Below are 23,356 nucleotides of genomic sequence, written 5' to 3'. Positions count from 1 at the left end.
ATAACATCACAAGACATCAACGAGAATACAATCAACCCAAAACACATCACAAGGCTGAATCAAAAGCAATAAACTTCCAGAGGCATGGACAACAAATCAAGGCATAAGGATCATGGTCACATGTAGGAATGGAGTGTCATCACATGCTATATACATCAAACATCTCGGTGTTATGTGTGTTATTGATGTGGTGCTGATTTATGCTTTCATTATCAGATTTGAAGTTTTGTAATAACAGATTCACCCCCCTCTCAGTTTTCTACCTTGTTTCCAACACTTAGTGGGTTATAAAAGGGGGTGGGAGGGTGAAAAGAGCTCATTTTCACTCTCTCATTTGGAAGAATTGGAGTTGTGAAGAAAGGAAGGCTTAGCAAGGATGGTGGAAATTTTGAGGGAGAGCCATCTTGGTGAGCATATGCAGAGCTAATGATGACTGGAGGGCATAGGACTAGAGGTATGTACCTCAATGCCCACTTGTCAATTTTTTATTTGAGCACCCTTTCTAGGTTAGATTTCCTCATAATTTGATGCATGTCGAGGGGTCAACTGTAAAGTTGCGCAGTTTCTTGCATTTTCTGTGTAGTTGACTAAAGTCTTGCATAATTGAAGGTTGAAGTTGCACAATTGGAGCCTGAAACTACACAGTGACAATATTAATTAAATTCAATTACTGGACTATAGTGACAATATTAATTAAATTCAATTAATATTGAGAAAGAGTAGGGATCAACATAATTAATAAATAAATAAATTAAAAATAGTTAATTTAAGTGTCTACATTTTGCCTCTCTTTTACGCAATGACATAATTTGGCGATGGGTAAAAGATAGAAGAAGAAGGATGCCCTAGCGCAAAGCACGAGTGGTGTATGCCCCCTCGAGAATTTTTTGGAATTTTTGAAAAAAAATGACAGAAAATTCTCGGAAAGGAGAAGTGATAAGTGAATGTGAAAGAAAGATAGAGACAATTGAGAAAATAGGAGAGGAGATAGAAGAAGGGAGAAAACGAAGGGAGTGGGCCCACGAGAGGGCTCATAGAAGCCACACTGGGCCTAGTGAAGGGTCATTGTCACACATTGGAATTGGAGCATTTCAGAGCTTATAAGAAGAGAAGAGATGGATCACATTCCCACACATGAGCACTGTGCCGAGAGGGTTCGTCGCTATGGGAGACCTGCCCACTATGGACCACAGATACATACCGTTAACCTCCTTAGTGATTTGATAGATTCAGGGTAGATCTAGGCCTAGAAAAAGACTTAGAAGTCTAACGGGGCGGACGCGCTGATCACCGTTTCAGCGTGCGTGCCCCTAGGGTAGCGCAAGTGCTCGCGGGTCAGAAGGGATAATGGGGGGTTTCAGGGCAAGAAAATGCACTTGGTGCGAGCGCTCGCGCTAGGATAGGTTAGGGTTAGGTCGAGGGGGAGAAAGGGCTCGTGGTGCGAGTGCCTGCGCTGATCAAGGTCAAGATCCAAGGCCAGGGGGAGGTTCAATGCTTCAGATTGTGGCATAGCGTGAGCGGCATGGGTTTGGCACGAGCGCTGAATGGATTAGCGTGAGCACTAGGATAAGAGGAAAATGAAAGGTGTGGAAATGAAAAATGGTTTAGGAGAGATCATGAATGTCCTAGGAATAGGATAGGGTCCATAATGCTATGAGATGACAAAGTGTTTGCTTGGATGTAGGCGGACTTGGGGCCATTGGCGTCGAGGGAGCACTGGCCGACGACCATGAGACTCTATACGAAGCTGAGGGTAGATAAGTTAGAGATTCTAGCTACGGTAGGTTTGCATTTCGTTGGTCGATGGTCGAGGATCCGAGCTCATACTGCTATGATGACAATACTAGTAGAGAGGTGGGACAACAGGACCTGTACCTTTCACCTACCTACTGAAGAGGCGACAATGACTTTGTTAGATGTATGGAGGATCCTGAAGATACCCATTCATGGTGTCATCCCTGACTACCGATTAGATGCAGCATACTTCTACCTTTGGGAGATTTATGAGTATGACGCACTGCTAATGCTGGACAAGAGCAGGATGTACCTAGGGCAAGGCGATGGAGATCCAACACATCCCTCGACTGGTACTTGTGATTTGTGGGTTCCTGAGCGGATGGATCATGCTTGATCTATGAGGGCATGTATTTCCTATTGGATGGAGCCTCTATGTAAACTACATGGTTTAGGACTGTGCAAAGTATGCTTGGGGAGCCACGATGTTGGCTCAACTTTATCATGACAAGCATCTTGTAGTGTACAGGGACTATGCTAATCTGTCAGTCGGGGTCACTCTTCTACACATATGGGCTTGGGAGCATATGATGGTGATGCAACCATTGGGTGTACAGGATAGGCGAGCCAGACACCCTTATATTGACAGGTACAGGGGCCTCTTACATTATACATGGATAGGAGCTATTTGGTTCTGGCATCACATTTTTGACAAGCTCATGGAGTTCACATGGCGACCATTTTTGGATAGTGAGAGATGGAGAGGGGATTGGCAATTGCACTGGGCTGGCGTGGAGATGTGGTTATTTGGATGATCGGTATATGTTGTGAATTATTATGCTCCTTACAAGTTAGCCTGACAGTTCGAAAAAGTTCAGGATATAGTGGGAGACATACCGCTATATCCTCAGACAACACGGGAGGTTGGTAGGTGGGGGCAGACGGTGAGTCTGCTGGAGGGGACGACCAACTTCCAGACATCAACATATTTGGTTTGGGATGAGCAGAGGGAAGAAATAGAGGATCCAAGGACAACCAGAGGGTATAGGAGCTGGTGAGAGTCACACCTACCAGTGCGTCTTACCATTCCCAAACTTTTGGAGGAGGATGAGATACATCCGACAGTCGATGAGGTGGTCGGCAGGGAGGAGGATGCACCTAGTGAGGGGGGGGGGTGAATAATGCTAAGAGGGGGGGGTGAATTAGTATACCCAATAACCTTATCAAACACTTAAGCAATTTTACTGTAGACCGGTATAGCCCTTTAAACAACAAATTGATTAATATGCAAACAATCCAAATAGAAAATAAAGCATTCACCCACAATAACACAATCACCATAACACAAGATATTTTGATGTGGAAACCCAAATGGGAAAAACCACGGTGAGTAAAACTCACAAGTCTACTACCTGCAGAATAGCAACCAGATTGGTTAAGGTCAGACCGGTTAAGGCCTTACAATGTTCTTCACCAGAACAGATCTTGTTAGGAATCCTGATCTCTATTAGGAGATAAGTCCTATTAAAGACTACCCTATTAAAGGATTTCAGATCCACAACTGGGTGAACTCACAAAGCTGGTTCCCACTTTTTGGTACGTCCTAATTTTTGCTAAAATTGTACATTTTTTAGAAAATATAATGATTTAAGCTTTAAGAGGTCCCATTTGAAGTAATTAATTGAAGAGAGTTAAATCAAAGGCTCTTAGATCAAAATTTCTTGGATAGAACCTCTCTACTTCTAAATCATACTTGCAATGGAGTCTCCTTTGCATCTATCAAATGCTGATAAAAAACCAATTTTACATTAGCTTTTGGGGGTTCAAATTAATTCATTTAAAAGTTTTTTTTAGGTATTTAGTCCTTATTATAAGCTTTCCAAATAGTATAACTTTTAATATATTTAATTTCATTAATATATTTTTATTTTATTTCTTATGAATGTAGGTTTTTCACCAAACATGAACTTCTTTGTTCAATGCATTGGGAAAAATAGTAAACTAATTCAAATTTTTTTTGAAAAATATCTATACACTAGGAATTGGTGTTTTCTTTCTAAAAAAAAAAGAAAAATGAATTTTGATATATATAGAACAAGTTATGTGTTCAAACGTACACCTATATCTTAATTATAATTAGTCAAACTTCAAAAATTAATAAAATGAAAAATATTCAACATATCACTATCAAACCAACTGCATGTCCTGGGTATTGATGTTACAAACGAAAATTCAAAAGAATTAAGTTTTTATCATTTATAGAAAAAAAATTATGCGTTTCAGGATACACATCACTCTTAAAAAATGTTGTTTGCTGTTAAAAACTACTTTTTAAGGGAGATGGAAAAATCAATAAAATTTTATTCAAACAAATTTTAAAAAAACCTATTTAGAATCTACAAATAAGATGCTAAAAATCACTAGTTTATATCATCTTCAAATTCTTAATGGTTTAAAAGTTATAGGTGTCGGAAGTGAAGGTTTTTTTCAAAATATTCATCTAAGTGTCAAAGTTGGTAAAAAAGTGGGAACCAGTATTGTGAATTCACCCAACTGTGAACCACCTTGTTAGAGGATTTAGAACAGGCTTAACTGAGCCTACTCGGTCAAGGGTTTTTGACTTGTCGAAGAGATTAGTAATCAAGAAGTAAGTGATCTAGAAAGTAGCACAAAATGCTTAGTTAGATCCTTGATTGCTCTCTGTTAATGCATTGCAACATTACTTTAGTCTTCTATCCTTCGTACGTTCAATCTCTGTCACAAGATAATTTTTGCAAAGACCTAATCTTCTGACACAACACACTCAAAACCCTAGACATGATGTCCTCATATAGGAATCTGATTTCATGTCGGTCCAATGAGATTAGATTACAATTTCCTAGGTACAGTGAATCTAGACACAATTTGTAACACGACACAGAATCACCGCATTGGTGTCGATGGATGATAACTCATCACACTCTACAAGTTTGCCGGTTAACAAAACAAGGTATACTGATTACTGGTTTACAAACAAAGACTGGTAAACTGGAACAAAGTGTTCCAATCTTAAATATTTTGGCTACTTCTTGGGGTCCTCGTACCACTTGAGGTCCTTGGTCATGCTTTGACTGGTAAGCTCCTTTTGCAAACACCGATAGTCTTCTACAAAGAAAGACTATGCATATATTGGCATATAATACGAGTTAGAACAATACATCACATACTACCTGTTGAGAATAGCTTATACAGTAAATAAGTGTGTGTCCATCAATGACAATCACAACTAAGTACAAACATCATCAAAATACCAACAATCTCCCCCTTTGGCATTGATGGCAACACTTAGAAAAATTTAACATCTAAGTGCTTATAAAACAAAAATGATGCTATAATCGAAATTACTCCCCCTAAGCATATACACTACTCCCTTTGCCAAAATTACAAGCATGTACTACTTCCATTTGCATAAAATTTTCGAATACCACTCCCCCTTGGCCAACAATGACAAATTAATGCAAACATACCGCAGAGATTTACCAAAATCATGTTGCATAACATGAAAACAGAGTATATGTTTATGACAATAATGAGTAAAACTTTTCAAAAATGAATTTAAAGTTTTTCTGTAATTCTTTCATGTTTGTAGACCAAGTATCTAGGAGTGAGGCAAAAATTGCACTCCAAGTCTTCATTTGGAATGCTAACTCCTTCATGGCATCCATAGTGCTCATTTCCCGAGTGACAATAATGGCTTCCATGTTCAGAAAGCACTTCTGAAGAATCTGCAACTTAGGTAATAAAAGCAACTGAAGCTTCTACAGATCTTGAGTCTGCTTGCAGATCTCTGAATCAATTCTGGCAATCTATTACCTGTGAGTCTGTACAATTTGGCCATATACTGTGAAGGAATCATATGGCACTTTGAAGGTCTCCATATACTGCTTTAATTCCAATTGGAGTTGACCTTTCTTCTTCAGAGCATCATCACAAAATAGATCGGGCTGACAGATTTTGCTCAAAAGTTTATGTCCTTCAGCCATTGACAGACTGATATCATCTCTTTGATGGGTCAGCTTGGCTCTGTCTTCATCAATTTGCTTCACAAATGCAACTTTTAGTGCTTTTTCATGATTTTTCTCTGCAGTATCCAGAGCAACATCTTCCAATGATTGCACTTGATCACCCACTACTATGCATAGAAGCTTCAACTGGGATAGTGAGGAATCGGTACCAGAAAGATCAGTATTGGGGACTAAGTTTGAAAGAGTATCAACAACAAATCGAATAACATCTTTTTCTTTCTTCTTTGTTAGTTCCTCCAATCTTTCTTGAGCAAGTTGAATACTTCTAAGTAGCTCATTTTTGTCTACAAATTTGGTAAGACAGGCAAGAGTCATTTCACTGTGACCGGTGGGATCAACCTGTTTAGCTTGAACTTGATCTCTGGTTGCCTTGGGAGTCTTGAAAGTCTGTCCACCTTCCTTTTCTTTGATCTCCTCTTGTCTCTTCTTCTCCTGCTCTTCTTTCTCCTTGGCCTCCTTGTCGGCCTTCTCTTTCTCCTCTTTTTACGCTTTCTGCTTTTCTGCTTTCTCCTTCTCCTTCTCCGCTTTCTCCTTCTCCATTTTCTCCTTCTTCACTTTCTCTTTCTCCTCTTTCTCCTTCTCCACTTTCTCCTTCTCTGCTTTCTCCTTCTCCTCTTTCTCCTTCTCCACTTTCTCTTTCTCCGCTTTCTCTTTCTCTGCTTTCTCTTTTTCCTCTTTCTCCTTCTCCACTTTTTCCTTCTCCGCTTTCTCCTTTTCAACTTTCTCCTTATCTTCTTTCTCCTTCTCAGCTACCTTCGGTTTAGTACCTTCAACATATAATGCATCCACATCGATAGGGTCATTTTTCTCAGTTACTCTTTCTCCCTGATCATTGAAGACTTCATCCAGTTTTGATTGTGCAAACACTTGCTTAGCCTGTAGATTTGCTTCAGATACCTTTTGCATCTTGGCAACTTTTTGAGCCTGCAGATGAGTGTCCTTTTCTACTTCAGAGATTTTACCTCCAAGTAACTGAAGTCTTCTCTTTCTAATGAAAAAGATCCCTTTGTACTGATCAAGAATCTCAAATAATTCAGAATTGGAAGCATCTGGGAAATATTGAGCAAGAATTCACTCCCTAATTGTTTGCTCCTTTTCAATGGCAATGCACCATTTATTGTCCAAAGAATCATACAAAGAATTATAAACTATATGTTTAATGTCGATTGGAGACCGATCATTATCACATAAATACTTAATGAGTTCTTGCTCTACCTCCTGCTTTTCAGTATCGTTAAGATCATCAAAATAATCTCTTAGATCATCAAGAATTTTCATTCTAATATTCTTTATAATCCTTTGATAATGTGTCATAGGCTTGTAAGAGGCAACGTGTATATTTACCGGTGCAGAGGTTGCACGTACATTACTGGTTAGCTCGGTCCTCTTACCCGATTGCCTCATCTTCTTCGTTTCAGCTTCTTGTTCAGTGTCTTCTGAATCATGTGCTTTGTTCTTGGTTTTCCTCTTCCTCTCAAATACCTTTGGCGGAATAGCCTCCGGTTTCTTCTTGGCTGGTGACGTCTTGGTCACTTTTGGACTGGCAACAGATGTAACCAGTGCCGATGCCGATGGCACACCTTTCTTCTTCCTCTTCTTCGGTACTTCAGTAGGATTAACCCTCTTAGAGTAGGTATCGGTCCTCTTCTTCTTTGGATCAAGCGGTGAAGCAAGTAGGGTAGAGGCATACCCAGTGAGTATATTGTTCACCACTTCATAGCCCATAGGCTCAACTTCATATTTTCTTGGCTCAACCGCTTCCATTATGCAATGATCCACTTTGATCATGAAACAAATATCATCTTCATACTTCTTAACTAGGTCACCTGATAGCCTTGTTCTCTGGTTCATCTTTAATCTGAACTCATCAAAATACCTGTTCAGAGTCTCTGGATAAGTAGATCCTATTGCTTGTAGACTCTCCTTGATTTGTCTTGTAACCGGTAGGTCACTTGACCATTGAACATCACCAACTCCCGGAAAATACCCTTGAAAGTAGAAAAACAACCTGATAAGTAGTTGACCGAACTTGAACCTTAGTGCCTTGTCCTCTTTGATGGATTTCAAATTCTCCATGAGTTGTTTTTCCATGCAGGTACACAAGTCGCACTCTGCATCTTCCTTGATCATTTGATAAGCGACATGCACTGGAGCTGTAGGAACATAATTCATCCCGCCGACATAGAATACTCTATACCCGATCACCATGCATGCATACTTCACCAAGTCATCTCTTATGGTGTTGACAGTCATTGCCCGCTTGTCGGTCACAAAACTAGTGAGTTCTTCCACTTTAGATTTTGTGATCTTACGAAGAACAGGGACTTCTCCAATATTGCAGAAACCGGTCACGACATGGATTGCCTTTGGTGTGATATCATGGGTTCGCTCAAGATACATCTTGTCACCATGAACCCTACTAAGAATAATTCTTCAATGATCTTCTGTGAATTCCTCGAGAAAGTATACTGCATTGTGGAATTTCTTCTTCTCGATCACGCTGTACTCTGGTTTAATCTTCTTATCTTTTCCACAGAACAAACTCAACGGGGAGTGAATCACTAGAGATCCTAGGTCTTCCAGTCTGCAATCAATGTAACCAGAAATATCCCCTTCGACAACGAATCCAATGGGAATTTGAGATAGGGCATTTTACTTCAACTTCTTCCTAAGAGATTTGGATGACTCCTCAGGTGCGGAAGAACTAGAAGAGACTTTGGATGTAGAAACCATGTCTAAATAATTCTGAATGATAAGAGTGATTCGACGAAAAATACCTTTTCACTCCGAACTAGGGTTCGCTGATGTCGAGCACAACACACTTCTCCAAAAGCTTTCTTTACCACTATGACCTCCACTCTGGATAACTTGAAATGCTTGCTGGGTCTTGCACAAGATTTCTTTCTAGATTTCTTCGAATGCAAGATTGATCGCTTTTGTTGTGCTACTCAAGTTAGACAAATGCTTCTTCAAAAATAGGTAAGTAAAGATGACTACAAGCGTCGCCTTTATACATGCTCCTACCTACCATAATAAATACATCACCATTAGGGTACAAACCCTAATTTTACCTTTTACCAGATTATTTCTTCTGTCAGTCAACAGGTAACCAATACTGATAAAATCACTTTACTGATATACTCCGGGGATCCAAAGCATTGTTACCAATATGTTCCCCCTTAAGCTTTTCGAAGCTCAATTTTCTGATTTAGGGGTCTCCACACTAGGTGCAGAAACTGGTACATCTTGTGGCTTCTCTTCAGACTTCTATTTCCAAGTTTTATTCATATCTGCCTGAACGGTTTCAACATCGACCTTTCCTTTACCTTCTGGGTAGACCAGTTTGTCTCCCGATGGATTCTGTCTCAGTTTGCATGCTCTGGAAAGATGTCCCAGTTTGTGACAATGACAACATAACATACCAGGTGCTCTCCATGGTCCGGTGTTCACGTTTCCATTCTTTCTCCTACATGTTGCAGCAGTGTGACCGCTACCACAACAAATCACACAGGTTGCATGCCAACCATTTGTCGCTCCATAACCATTTGACCATTGTGTAGCGTCCTAAAATTGTGACACTTGCAATTTCGACCGCATTTGGGTCTTCACGATGGCGACGCAACACTAAACCTGAATGGAGACCCCGAAACTTGCTCATGACACCAAAAACTGCATTTTTTCCAGCGCCCTGGTCCCCCAGGACCATGGCGCCCAGCGCCCTGGTCCCTGGCCCTATTTTGGGCCCGGTCTCCTATGGGACTTCGAGCCTTTTTGTTTGCAAATTGGAAAACAACATTTCCTGGTCAGCCTAAGGTCGGGAAAATCAGTCTTTTAACCCTAATTGGCAAGTATAAAAACTACATTTCCTCTCCCATTTGAGGGAGAAGGACATATGTGTACAAGACGTGAAAACGATATTCAAACATTCAAGCATTCAAGCATTCAAGCATTCCTTCAAGCAATTGATCATTCTAAGTCTCCATTCAAGGCTAAGTGTTGCATTCAAGACAAGGATTCAACCATTGAAGAGGAGATCACTTACAACACATTACATGCTACAACATACAACATACAACAAACAACAACATCTATACCTTCGCATATAAGGATACAAACATCCTTACAACAAGGTATTAGTACTTGTTTTACATTACATTTACAACATTTCTCATTTCTTGGTTAATTCCAAAAGCGGGGTTTGACCTAAGGGCAAACCCCTAATCCCTAACCCCCCAATCGTCTTCGCTTTTCTGTGTGTAGGTTGCAGGTACACGACTGAAATTGAAGATCTGGAATCCTTGTGCAGAGACGAACAGATCCCCCTTCGTTTCGCGGATTTTTCGGAGGACCGTGTGCACGCCGGGCGCCATCGTCCCGTCAACTTTTGCTCAAATTTGCAGGACAACGCCGTCTCGACATTTTACTGCTAATTCTAGGTCCGCAGCTTCATCCTATATCCCTAACTCAGTTTATAAGTGAATCTTTCTCACTTTCTATGCATTCCTAGTTCAATCTTTCCATCTACATTCTTTACAAAAGAGGGTATCCTTGCTATCACAACCCTTGAAACTCATATAGAATCCAATCTTGCATTGCGTGGGATTGGATCTTGTGGGTTTCAACCCCTCTTTTGAATGTAAAGTCCCTCCTAAGTGAAAACCATCAACCCTAGTGACTTTCCCTTCTCCCTCCTCGGAGTTGGGGAGGGGAGAACGACTAGGGTTCGATTTTTCCGCTTTACACATTGGTCATAGGTTCTATACCGGTTTGGGTTCCAGTTCATAAGATGTTCTTGGACAACTCCTTTTGATCTTGGTGTATAACCTCTAGGGTTGTTCATAACCGATCTGCACTCAAAAGATCTATGCCCAAACTTGTTGCATGCATAACAATGACCATTAAATCTACTAGCTCTAGCCTTGTGGTTATACACATTGTTTTGCATGTAAGGGAAATTATTATAAGTCTTGCTCCTACATACATTGGCAGTATGTTCTTCCTTATGACAGTTAAAGCATACAGGTTTGGACTTTGACTTACCTTTGGTTTGCTGCTGTTCTCATGTACCGATTGCTCTTTTGGTCCATCAATCTTGGTTCTAGAGGATTCACGTTCCTCATGTGCAGAGAAACCAAGTCCAGTGGTATTCCTTGATGGCTTCATTGATTCCAGTTGTTGGTCCAGTTTTGTAGAGCTCAGGTTGAACTTTGCAAGTATCTCCTTCATCTCAACAAGTTCTTTAAAAATAGCTTCATTGGTCTTCATTAGGGTTTCATTTTGAGAGATGGCTGCATTGTGTTCTGCTTGCATTTCTTCTTTCTCTTCCTTACCTTCTCGTAGATAAGCGGTAATGGTACCAATTTCTTGATTCAATTTAAAGATCTCGTGCTCTTTGTCTTTCACTAGATCCTCAGCTTTTCTTCAGTTTTCCAGTTCCTAACTCATCCTAATGGTCAGTCCTTTTAGCTCCCTCCTCAGGTTAGTTTTGGACTCATTCAGTTTCTCCACTTCTTCGACTAGGGTATCCATGTCTTCTTCATCAGAAGAGCCGTTTTCATTAATTTCCAGCATTTGCTCAACAAGTTCTCTTCTTTTGGCTAAAGAGGCTTTATACTTGACCTTAAGTTCATCATAGGCTCTCTCAGATTCAGCCAGACGGTGAGTGAGTTCCCTCATGCTATATTCCCCCATATCTCCTTTCAAGCGGTTAGACTTAAAGAAAGGCTGGCTCTGATACCAATTGATTAATACTAAGAGCGGGGGGGGGGGGGGGGTGAATTAGTATACCCAATAACCTTATCAAACACTTAAGCAATTTTACTGAAGACCGGTATAGCCCTTTAAATAATAAACCAGTTAATATGCAAACAAGCCAAATAGAAAATAAAACATTCACCCACAATAACACAATCACCATAACACAAGATATTTTGACGTGGAAACCCAAATGGGAAAAACCACGATGAGTAAAACTCACAAGTCTACTATCTATAGAATAGCAACCAGACCGCTTAAGGTCAGACCGGTTAAGGCCTTGCAATGTTCTTCACTAGAACATATCCTGTTAGGAATCCTGACCTCTGTTAGGAGATAGTCCTGTTAAAGACTACCCTATTAAAGGATTTCAGATCCACAACTGTGAACCACCTTGTTAGAGGATTTAGAACAAGCTTAATTGAGCCTACACGGTTAAGGGTTTCTGACTTGTCGAAGAGATTAGTAATCAACAAGTAAGTGATCTAGAATGTAGCACAAAATGCTTAGTTAGATCCTTGATTGCTCTCTGCTAATGCATTGTAGCATTACTTCAGTCTTCTGTCCTTCGCACATTCTATCTCTGTCGCAAGATACTTTTTGCAAAGACCTAATCTTCTAACACAACACACTCAAAACCCTAGACATGATGTCCTCATATAGGAATCTGATTTCATGTCGGTCCAATGAGATTAGATTACAATTTCCTAGGTACAGTGCATCTAGACACAATTTGTAACACGACACGGAATCACCGCATCGGTGTTGGTGGATGATAACTCATCACACTTTACAAGTTTGCCAGTTAATAAAACAAGGTATACTGATTACCAGTTTACAAACAAAGACTAGTAAACTGGAACATAGTGTTCTGATCTTAAAAATTTTGGCTCCCGCTTGGGGTCCTCATACCGCTTGAGGTCCTCATACCGCTTGAGGTCCTTGGTCATGCTTTGACCGGTAAGCTCCTTCTACAAACACCGATAGTCTTCTACAAACAAAGACTATGCATACATTGGCATATAATACCAGTTTGAACAATACATCACATACTACCGGTTGAGAATAACTCATACAGTAAATAAGTGTGTGTCCATCAATGAAAATCACAAATAAGTACAAACATCATAAAAATGCCAACAGAGGATGAGATACATCTGACACTTGATGAGGTGGTCTACAGGGAGGAGGATGCACCTCGTGAGAGGGTTTTGGCTAGGGTAGGCAGGGGTGCTAGCAGATAGCGAAGGGGAGTGGTGGTGGGGAGAGAGGCTGTGGTGGCATAGATACATGCAACAATACTAGTGATAGGAGAGGTAGCTGAGGGAGGAGAGGGTGGTATAAATGAGGCCGTACCCATGTATATATCAGAGGTACAGGTACAAGGTGCAGGGGCGGAGGTTGGAGGAGGGGTAGCATAGGTAGATTTTGACAGACTCCTGTAGCAGAGAGATGCCACCAGGGTGAGGCTACACTCACTTGAGGATGAGGTGTAGATCGAGAGGGAGAGGAGGGAGATCCTGGAGGCATTGGTTGAGAGGCTACAACAAGAGATTGGGGATTTGACAGAGAGCCTCTAGACTACGAGGATGGAGGTTGATGACCTACGGAGGGATAGGGAGGAGTCTGAGAGGATGCTGGAGGAGGCTAGGACAAGGACTTCCATTGGGGGATTGTAGGATGCCTTACGACAATAGGATGAGGAGTTGGAGGGGCTGCAGGCCATAGTACCAAGGGCAGAGGCAGATGCCACATACCTGTGGGGGGAGAGAGATGCAACATGACAAATGTTGGTCCTCGAAGGGCTTGGGCAGATGTACTCTGACATGATGCAACAGAGGGAGAGGGAAGAGAGGGCAGGTCGAGAGGCAGCCTACTACAAGGGACTGTACCACGGGGTGGTACCGACAGAGCAAAGACACAAAGAGTGTACACTCCCATAGGACTCACAACCAGCAGATGGGTGGATTAGTAGGCTTTAGGCCACTTAGGGAAGAGGGAGCAGGAGGATCTAGAGGAGGAGGTGATGAGGAGGGGACTAGGGAGACCAACAGAGAGAGCTAGCTCCATTTTGACTCATGTGCCATTTTTTGACCTTTCGGGGCGATAATTGTATTATGACAGACATATTTATTTTTGAGATATATATATGATTTTGGCAGCGATTATACATGTATCTTATTTTGGACATTATGATGAACTTTATTTTTTTATTATTTAATGATGTGATGCATGGGTGATGATTATGGATGTATTGTGCTGACCTATTTGTGATGTAGGATGGATGCTTATATATGTCGATACTTATGATGTGCTACTGACATGTTAATGGATGCACGATGGATACATGTGCATGTGTTTATGATAAGTGTTGAAGAACACTGATACAAATTTGTGGGTACGTGTAAGGAAACCCTCAAACACATCGATATCTCTTGTACACAACAAGGTAAGTGTTGCTAGCACTAGTACCAGGTCGCCAGTTTGTACAAGAGAGATCCAAAACACACCATGCCATGGGAACATGCCCCGGTATACACCCATCATAAACATACCAAGATATGAAAGATCTGGGCAGTCGTAGATAGGAGTTGTCGTAGGACAAAAGATGCAAGTGAAAAATGAAAATCCAAAAATCAAACAAGTCACTCATACATGACCAACTGACGTCTCTTTCCAAGAGTAGGATTAGGATAAAATATTAAGCTTCAAGGTGAGGGAATGATTCATCCCAAGGGAAAAGGATAAGGTGGATATGATTGACTAGGCATTTGACCAGATGGCCATGAGGACCAACCTCCAGATGTAGGACTAACATCTAGACATGATGAATCTCACATAGCGGCACAGTCTCAGTATATGGGGGACAAAAGCTCAGTTTGACTGGGTAATCCTTATTCATGATTTGGGCAAAGACTCATCATCATACGAGTGATTAAGCTGCCAAAAGTGTGGGTGAGTAGGCGGGTGATGAATGCTTTTGTAGAAGGATTGGATAGAAATGGACATGGATATTTGGTGGATAAGCGGTGGGAGGAAGTCTGTCCTGATAGACGATGGATCCTGATTATTTACCTTGGCACCTGCATGCAGGTTTTCACCAAGGTACTTGCCCATAGCACCACAAAGTGGTTTTCACTAATGGACGAATTGATTTTTCTTTGCTTTTTCATCATCATTTTTTTTTGTGACAAGGCGCCTCTTTACCGGATTTTCACCAGAGTGACGATATTTTTTTAGGATCTTTTTCTCTTTTTTTTTGTATTTTTCTTGATTTTTTGATTTTTTAAATTTTTTTTTGATTTTTTGAGATTTTAAGACAATTGGTGACCTTCTGAGCACTAGGCATATAATCTCTTCAGGTGCATGATGTTCATTGGCTCATCCAAGGGATCTCCTTTAGGAGTGGCCAACTGATATGCCCCTAATCCATATTTTGCTGTGATCACAAATGGTCCAAGCCAATTAGGCTCGAACTTCCCTTTCTTTTATCTTTCTTTAAGGTTTCTCTGGTTCTCCATGAGGACAATATCATCGACTTCAAATTCGCGAGCTCTGACTTTCTTGTGGTAACTCAAGCATAGGCGATTTTGATATACCTAGAGATGGTTTAAGGTTTTGAGGCCCCTTTCGTCCAACAGTTCCAGCTCTTGCAATCTGGCAACTCTGTATTCTTCATCTGGGAGGATATTTTGCAGTGACACCCTTAGGGAGGGGATCTCGATCTCAAGAGGGAGGAAAAATTCAGAGCCAAAGACGAGGGAATATGGGGTGACACCTGTGGGTGTGCGGATGGAGGTACGGTAATCCCACAAAGTAGGATGGAGTTGGAGGTTCCAGTCACGGCTATCTTCATTGATTGTCTTTTTAAGAATTTTGATTAAGGTTTTGTTAGAAGCCTCAACTTGACCATTACCTTATGGGTAATAGGGAGTGGAGAAGCAGTGTTGGATATCAAATTTCTGATAGAGTTCTTTAACATGCTGATTTTTGAATGGTCTGTCGTTATCTGTGATGATAAATTTGGGGATTCCATATCGACAGATCAAGTAGTTCAAAATAAATTTATAGATATGTTTACTAGTGGTGAAGGTAAGAGGGATGGCCTCTACCCACTTGGTGAAGTATTGAATGGCAGTGATAATGAATTTATGACCGTTGGAGGATATAGGGTGGATTTTCCCAATGAGATCGAGCCCCCACTGTGAGAAGGGCAAGGGTGTAATAAAAGGTTGCAGCTCTTGTGATGGAGCATGGATCTTGTCACCATGCTTCTGGAAAGGAATACATTTTTTTACATAATTGTATGCATCTACTTCCATTGTAGGCCAATATTATCCTGTTCGCAAGAGATTTTTAGCCAAAGTGAGACCATTTGAGTGTGCCCCACAGATACCTTCGTGCACTTCACATAGTGCCCATTCAGCCTCTTGTTTGTCTGTTGTTTGTGCATGAAATTTGATCAAATTTGATTGTTGTGAAATTTTGCTTGAGATCTTCAACCATATTGCGATAGGGAAGAATCTTGTCATCTTTTGTTTGATACTCATCATTGACTTATTTAATGACAAGTTGGGAATCACGATAGACATGTAATTCCAATATCTTCCATTGGATAGACAGACGTAGGCCAGTAATCAATGCTACATATTCTGCGATGTTGTTGGTGCATGAAAAGGATATACTATATGATTTTGGGATGCAATCTCCTTGAGGTGTGATCAACAATATTCCTGCCCTCGATCCATTTTGGGTGCAAGAACCATCAAAGTACAACTGCCATGTGGAGGATGTGGTGACAGTCATTATGGATTCGTTAATTAGTGCTACATATTCTGCGATGTTGTTGGTGCATGAAAAGGATATCCTATATGATTTTGGGATGCAATCTCCTTGAGGTGTGATCAACAGTATTCCTGCCCCGATCCATTTTGGGTGCAAGAACCATCAAAGTACAACTGCCATGTGGAGGATGTGGTGACACTCATTATGGATTCGTCTGGAAATTCTGTCAGGATTAGATGGTCACTCGGAAGTGGAGCATCGACCAACTGGTCTGCTATTACCTATCCTTTGATTTCTTTTATATCCACATATTCGATGTCGAATTCACTTAACAACATGACCCATTTAGCAGTTCTGCCAGTGAGAGCAACCTTTGACAAGAGGTATTTGAGAGGGTCAATCTTAGCAATCAATTTTGTTTTGTTGTTAAGCATGTAGTGTTGGATAATTTGTGTGCTAAAGATAAGTGCTAGGCATGCTCTTTTGATAGGGGTATAATTGAGATCATACCCTACTAGTGTGCGACTGATGTAGTATATAGCATGCTCCTTTCCCTTATCATCTATCTGTGCAAATAATGCCCCCAATGCCACTGCAGTAGCATATATGTACAAAAGAAGTGGCTTCCCTGAAACAAGAGGCATAAGAACTGGAGGTGATGAAGATATTCCTTAAGCTTAGCAAAAGCCTTTTGACACAAGCAATCCCATTTGAATTTGGTATCCTTGTGTAATAAGTGAGCAAATGGGTGACATTTGTCTGCAAGTTGTGAAATGAAGTGTATGATATATTGGATCTTTCCTTGGAGACTGTGCAATTGTCTAAGGGCCTTTGGGGGAGGCATTTACATGATAGCTTTCACCTTTGTAGGATCAACTTCTATTCCTTTACGCGAAACAATGAAGCCTAACAGTTTCCCTGATGTGACACCAAAGACACATTTCTTGGGATTGGAGTGCAGTTTGTATTTTTCCAATCTCTCAAAGATTTGCCTTAGGATAGGGATGTGCTCATGTCTTATCTTGGAATTTCCTAGAAGATCATCCACAAAATCCTCCATGATTTTGTGCAAAAGGTCATGGAAAATTATTGTTATTTCTCGTTGATATGTAGCTTCGGTGTTCTTGAGACCAAAAGGCATGACTCGGTAAAAAAAGGTGCCCCATGGTGTTGTGAATGCTATTTTATGTTGGTCTTCTTCTACTATCCTGATCTAATTGTATTCGTAAAATCCATCCATAAGTGATAACATTTCATGTCCTAGTGTGAGGTCTACAATCATGTCTATGTTGGGGAGCGGGGAATCATCCCGAGGGCAGGCTTTATTCAAGTCCCATAAATATATGCAAACACGGATGCCCCCAGTAGCTTTGCCGATAGGTACAATGTTGGATACCCACTCAGGACAGTCTATTGGTTTTATGAATCCAACATCCAACATATTTTGGAGTTCTGCTTTGATGAGGAGTGCAATGTGTGGATGCATTTTGAATAACTTTTGCTTTACTGGTTTTGCATCTGGACGAACAACAAGATTGTGAAATACCAAGTTGGGATCTAGGCCTGACATGTTAGCATATGACCAGGCAAAATTGATCTTTGTTTCTATGAGAAAATTGATAAAGTCGTCTTTCTTGATCTGTCAAGGACTTGGCAATGAGCACGTTCTTTGGACTGTCTTCAACACTGATATTGATAGTGTTTGTTTCCTCTATTATCAAAGTTGAACTATCCTGCTAAAGAGGAACAATGGTAGGGAGGTCAAGTCCCTCATCCCCAAGTTCCTGATCTGGGTTGTCACTTTTGGATACGCCCATTGTTTTTACTTTTTCATCATTTAAAGGTGCCTCACATAGGTTTTCACCTACAAAATCATGATTTTTCTTTTTATTATCTTTTTTGTGACTAAGGGACCTGACTACCAAAGTATCCTTTTCAAGTAATTGAATCCCATGAACCATGTTGCAGTCTTCCAAATTGCACATAGTCAGGAGAGTCATGAGAGCATTGTCATCAGCGCACATGTCTAAAGCGAGTTTGTCTTACTGGCCCTAGTCTATAAGTTTGGGATGGACAAGTTGTAGCTCATGCGGGATGGGAGGGGTTATGGGAGTGATGGTATTGACGTGTGTATCAAAGAAGATGTCATCTTTGCATTCAAAAGGTATTTCATGGAACTCCTCTTCATTAGAGTCTTCGACATCCAAAGGAGGATTTGAAGGGGCACCAATGATAGTGATATTAGGTAATGGAGTATAACCCAAGCCCCTATTATACTTGTATGAGATGGGATTTATTGGTGCTTTTATTCCTTTCTCTTCCGGCCCCACGCCCTATCCTTTGTAACCCATCTTCTCTACTATGGATGATGCTTTTGGATACATTTTCTTGGGTATTTTTGCTGGATCTTCATCTTCTTCTAGGTACAACCATGAAGACACATCTATCTCAAGACTCTCCTCATCAAGTGGACCCCATTATTTGAAGGTGGTATCCTTACATTGTATAACAGGTTTTTCATCTTTTTTTATTTCTTTTGGCTTGCCAAATGACTTGGGAGACAAGGAGAGATTGCCTATTAATAATACATCCTCGAGTTTTTATTCTCCGCAACCATTATCCAGGATCTTGACTTTGGGATCTTCTTGGGATGAGGTGGAGGCAATGTTTGATGTGTCAGATGGAGGAGTGGGAGCGGGTTTGTTCAATGAGTAATGATATGGATGCTTCCCTTCTAAGAATTTGCATTATTGAAAGGGTTGTGGGTCACCTTTGATAGTGATCTTTCTTCCATTGAAGGGGAATTTGATGCATTGATGGTAAGTGGAAGGGACGGCTTGAAGAGAATGGATCCACTGGTGTCCGAGGATGATGTTATAGGGGAGATCAAGACCCAAGACTTGGCAAGGGGTCTCAATTGTAATAGGGCCCACTTGAAGAGGCAAAGTGATCACTCCTTTAAAAAATCTTTCTGCATCATCATAAGCTTTGATTGTGATTCTTTCTGACGTATCTATTTGGTCCTCAGAAAGCCCCAATTTCTTTATTAACTTGTATGTACAGAGATTGAGTCTAGATCCACCGTTGATCAAGATGCATTTAGCCTTGTGTTTCTGGATAAGGGCTTCAATATTCAATGGTTTGTTATGGTCTTCGTCTGCAGGAGCGTCATTGGAGGTGAACACAAGGTGTTTCTAGGCAGCAAAGTTTCCAATGAGATCTTGGAATTGGGCAACATTGATGTTGTTAGGGACACACGACTCGAGAAGGGCTTGTTCCAAAACATCCTTGTGGATGGGGGAAGTTTTGAGGAGCTCTAGGATGGAGATTTGTGTAGGGGTCTTCCTAAGATGGTGAAGGAGGTCATTTCGATGGGTGGAGGACATGGGGGGAGGGTTGGGTGGTGGAGGTTCTCCTTGGACAGTTACTCTCCCTCGACGGGTAGTGACATTGCAGTCGTTCTAAGAGTGGGAAGCAGAAGGTGCGACACCTTGAATGACTATCTTAGCAGGGTTAGGTCTACTTATTGGTTGAGATGAGGTAGGATTACCTTGGATAGTGATCCTAGATCTACTTTGGGAAGGGGGAGAGTTATCTCCTTGGATAGTTATGACATTGACATGGTTATCTGCAGGCTCAATGCGACCCACTAAAAAGTCAAAGCCTGTTATATGATTGGTGTAATCGTTGTTCATGGTATTAGATGATGAGCCCTTGCCTTTGTCATGCTTCAAGAAAGGTTCCTAGTACATCTTAATTTTGTCATTGTTATTACCAGGTTTGGTTGTTGCTACTTCAATATCACCCTTATCAATGAGCTCTTGTATGTAGATTTTCAGCTTCATACACTTTCGTGTATTGTGCCCATTGATACGATGATATTCACAATACTCATTCTCATTGTACCACCTAGGTTTTGGTTGGTTAGGATGAAATGGGTGAGTTATCGGAAAGAATACCGCTCCTGCTTGGACAAGATTTTGGAACACAACCTCAATGGGCTTGATAAGGCGAGTAAAGTCTCTTGGAGTCTTGTTGTTAGATTGGGGTGGTCACCCCTAAACTGAGACATTGTTATGAGGCTTTTGAGATTGATTTTGATTGTTTTGATTATTGAATTGGTGATTAGTGCTGGTGGGATTTGGAGGAGTAGCCACGGTCTAGTTTCATTTTGCATCAGTCACACCGTCGTTGACTACATTCTTGTTCTTAGATGAAAATTTTGGTTTGTCATTATGATAAGAGGAAGAATTTTGACTTGATTTTTGATAATTCTTTAGGGTACCTTCCTCTAAAAAGACACGCTCAAGGGCTAAGCCCTTGTCAGTCAACTTCTGGAAAGACTTGATGCATTGAGATGTCAAGGTTCTTGATAGTTCGGGCACTAGATTTTTCTGAAATATTTCAATTTGATGTTGTTCTGGCATGTCCCACTAGAATTTCTTGATAAAGTGTCGCCACCTTTGCAAGAAGTTAGAGAAAGTTTCTCCAGGCCTTTGTTTTGTGTTACAAAGGTCCATCATGGAAACATCATTGACAATGTTATAAGCATAGTGGGCCACAAACTTTTCCGCTAAGTCTGGGAAGGAGGCGATAGAACCTTGAGGCAAGGACAAGAACCACGCAAGAGTGTCTCTCGTAAGACTCTAAGGGAAGAGCCTTCGAAGATATAAATCACTATAGGAGACTTCTTGACATAAGATATGGAACTCCCGGACATGGTCTTGGGGGTCCCCTTTGCCCTCATACTTCGTGAACTTGGGCATCTCAAACTTTGGTGGGTATGGTGCAACTGATATGGATGGGTCATAAGGACAAGGACAAAATTCCTCAAATGAGTAAGGTTTCCTCATGTTAGTCCCTTCATGTTTTTGATGATGTTTTTCATGTCTTGGATTTCTTTGATGATATCTTGTTGTGGATTTTGGACATGATGGATTGTGCTTGCCCCTAGAATCAGATGAGTCATGGAAGGTGTACCACCACTACTAATGTATTGATATGATGAGGAAACGGGGATGTGAGATGTGATGACCGATGCCACGGGGACTTGAGTGACAATTGGTTGTGACCCACAAATTGTTGTGATAGGAGGAAGTGAAGCTCGAATGAAGTTAGCGACATTACTGAGAGGAATGGAGGATTGTGGAATAGAAACATATGATTAGGTAGAAGAAGATGGCATAGAAGCGTGTTGGAGAATAGACGAGATCAGATTGGATATTGGCATAGATGATAACAAAGAAGAAGGTGGAATGGAGACCATAGGGATGGATGCCATGAGCGCTATTTATTGGGGTTGGATGATGGGCGGGGGTACGATTGGTTGAGGTTGAAGAATAGGTGTGACGATATTAGCAGAAGAAAGGTCCCCTTGTGGTTGTTGATCAAGAATGGATCTATCAAAATCAGGGGGAAGGCAAGCTCCATTTTCAATGAGAGCCTTTAAAAGACTGCTAGGATTATGTCAGATGAATTTCTCCATCATTTCTTGGTTGTAAGAGTCTTCTAGGAATGTTCACACTTCCAGGGAGAGCTCATCTTGATCGACCATGTTAGGGTCCCCTCGTGGTTGGGGATATTGGATGTCGGGTTGCACACTTTGTGTAAGATCTTGTGTAGAGTCTTGATATAGGACACTAATGTTTGACATGCCATATTATTGTTCGGCCATCTTTTTATTTTGGGATTGAGTTGTGACCATACAAGAATAACCTTAGAAAGATTGATTGGAAGAAAAGAGACTTGATGAAAGGACGTAGCAAACAAAAAATTGGATTCTAGATTTGATTTGGATTTGATAAAATTGGATAGATTGATTGATGGGGTCCTTGGATTAGGACATGAGTTTGATTAAGATTGCACCTTAGTCCTTGGATGAGTACTTTAGGTGGGAGATGTTGATGAAACCACAAGCAAGGTAATGACCAAGTTGGGTAAAATTTAGACCTTAGGATAATGATCAAAGTCTCTTTCCTACTAACGATTGATTAATGATCCAAAGAAAAATAAAGACGTAGGATAAGAATCTTGATCGACTCAAAGGATGAGGCAAAGGTACTTGGGTGGGATTCTTCCCCAAGTACAAAGACCAAATGTTTAATTGATTAGAGATGAGGTCTAAATGAAAATTCACAAGACATAAAACCTTAACGTGAGGTTGAATTGATTGAAGGATGACTGATTGAGAATTGATTTAATCAAAGATGATTGATTGAGGATTGATTAATGTGCTAAGTCCTTGGAAAAGGTTGATGATGAAAGATCAAAGAAGGGCGATAGTGATGATTAGAAGAAGTTGATGACTAGATTATTCTTGGTATGGACATGACTTAATAAGTGATGAGTTCACATGGTAAATTGTATGAAGGGATGTGACCACCCTAATTTTGACGATAGCTGGTATTGAAAGACAAGCTAGATCCATGGTGTAGAGATCAGACTCTTAGTTCATCACTAGCATCAAACTCATTGATATGAACATGAATGTAATCATGATATCGATGCAAGAAGGTCCTATGCTTGAGCAAGAGTTTATGGTTGGTATGCCTAAGCTTTCGACATCTAATGAGTTATGCTTGTGTGAGGTTCTTCTTCTTGATCGTACGATGGATTGACTTCTTGGGATGCTTGTACAACTTAGTCTTGTGAAAAATGAGGTGAGAAAAGTTTCGACGTAGTTTGGGCTTGTTGGAAAATTTGGACTTTTATCATGACTTGGGCTGGATTATGGTTGGTTCAAAATTTTGTGTGACTAGGACATGATTTGGATACAACTTGAATGTGACGTGGGAATGACTAGGGATTATGATTTGGATTAGACTTGACTTGGATTATGATGATTAGGATGTTGACTTGGATAGAGTTATTCTACTCTTGGCAAGAAGACATATCAAACACATTAGTCATGGGTTTAAACAACGACATCATGCACAAACATGATACCCTAGGAAGTTGGTTGAGGAGGAAAACTTTTGCTTGCTGACTCAGGTACACACCCTATAGCTAATCAAAATACG

The sequence above is a fragment of the Cryptomeria japonica genome, chromosome 11 (assembly GCF_030272615.1).
Source record: "Cryptomeria japonica chromosome 11, Sugi_1.0, whole genome shotgun sequence".
In the NCBI taxonomy this organism is placed as follows: Eukaryota; Viridiplantae; Streptophyta; class Pinopsida; order Cupressales; family Cupressaceae; genus Cryptomeria; species Cryptomeria japonica.
Note: the sequence above shows the minus strand (reverse complement) of the source record.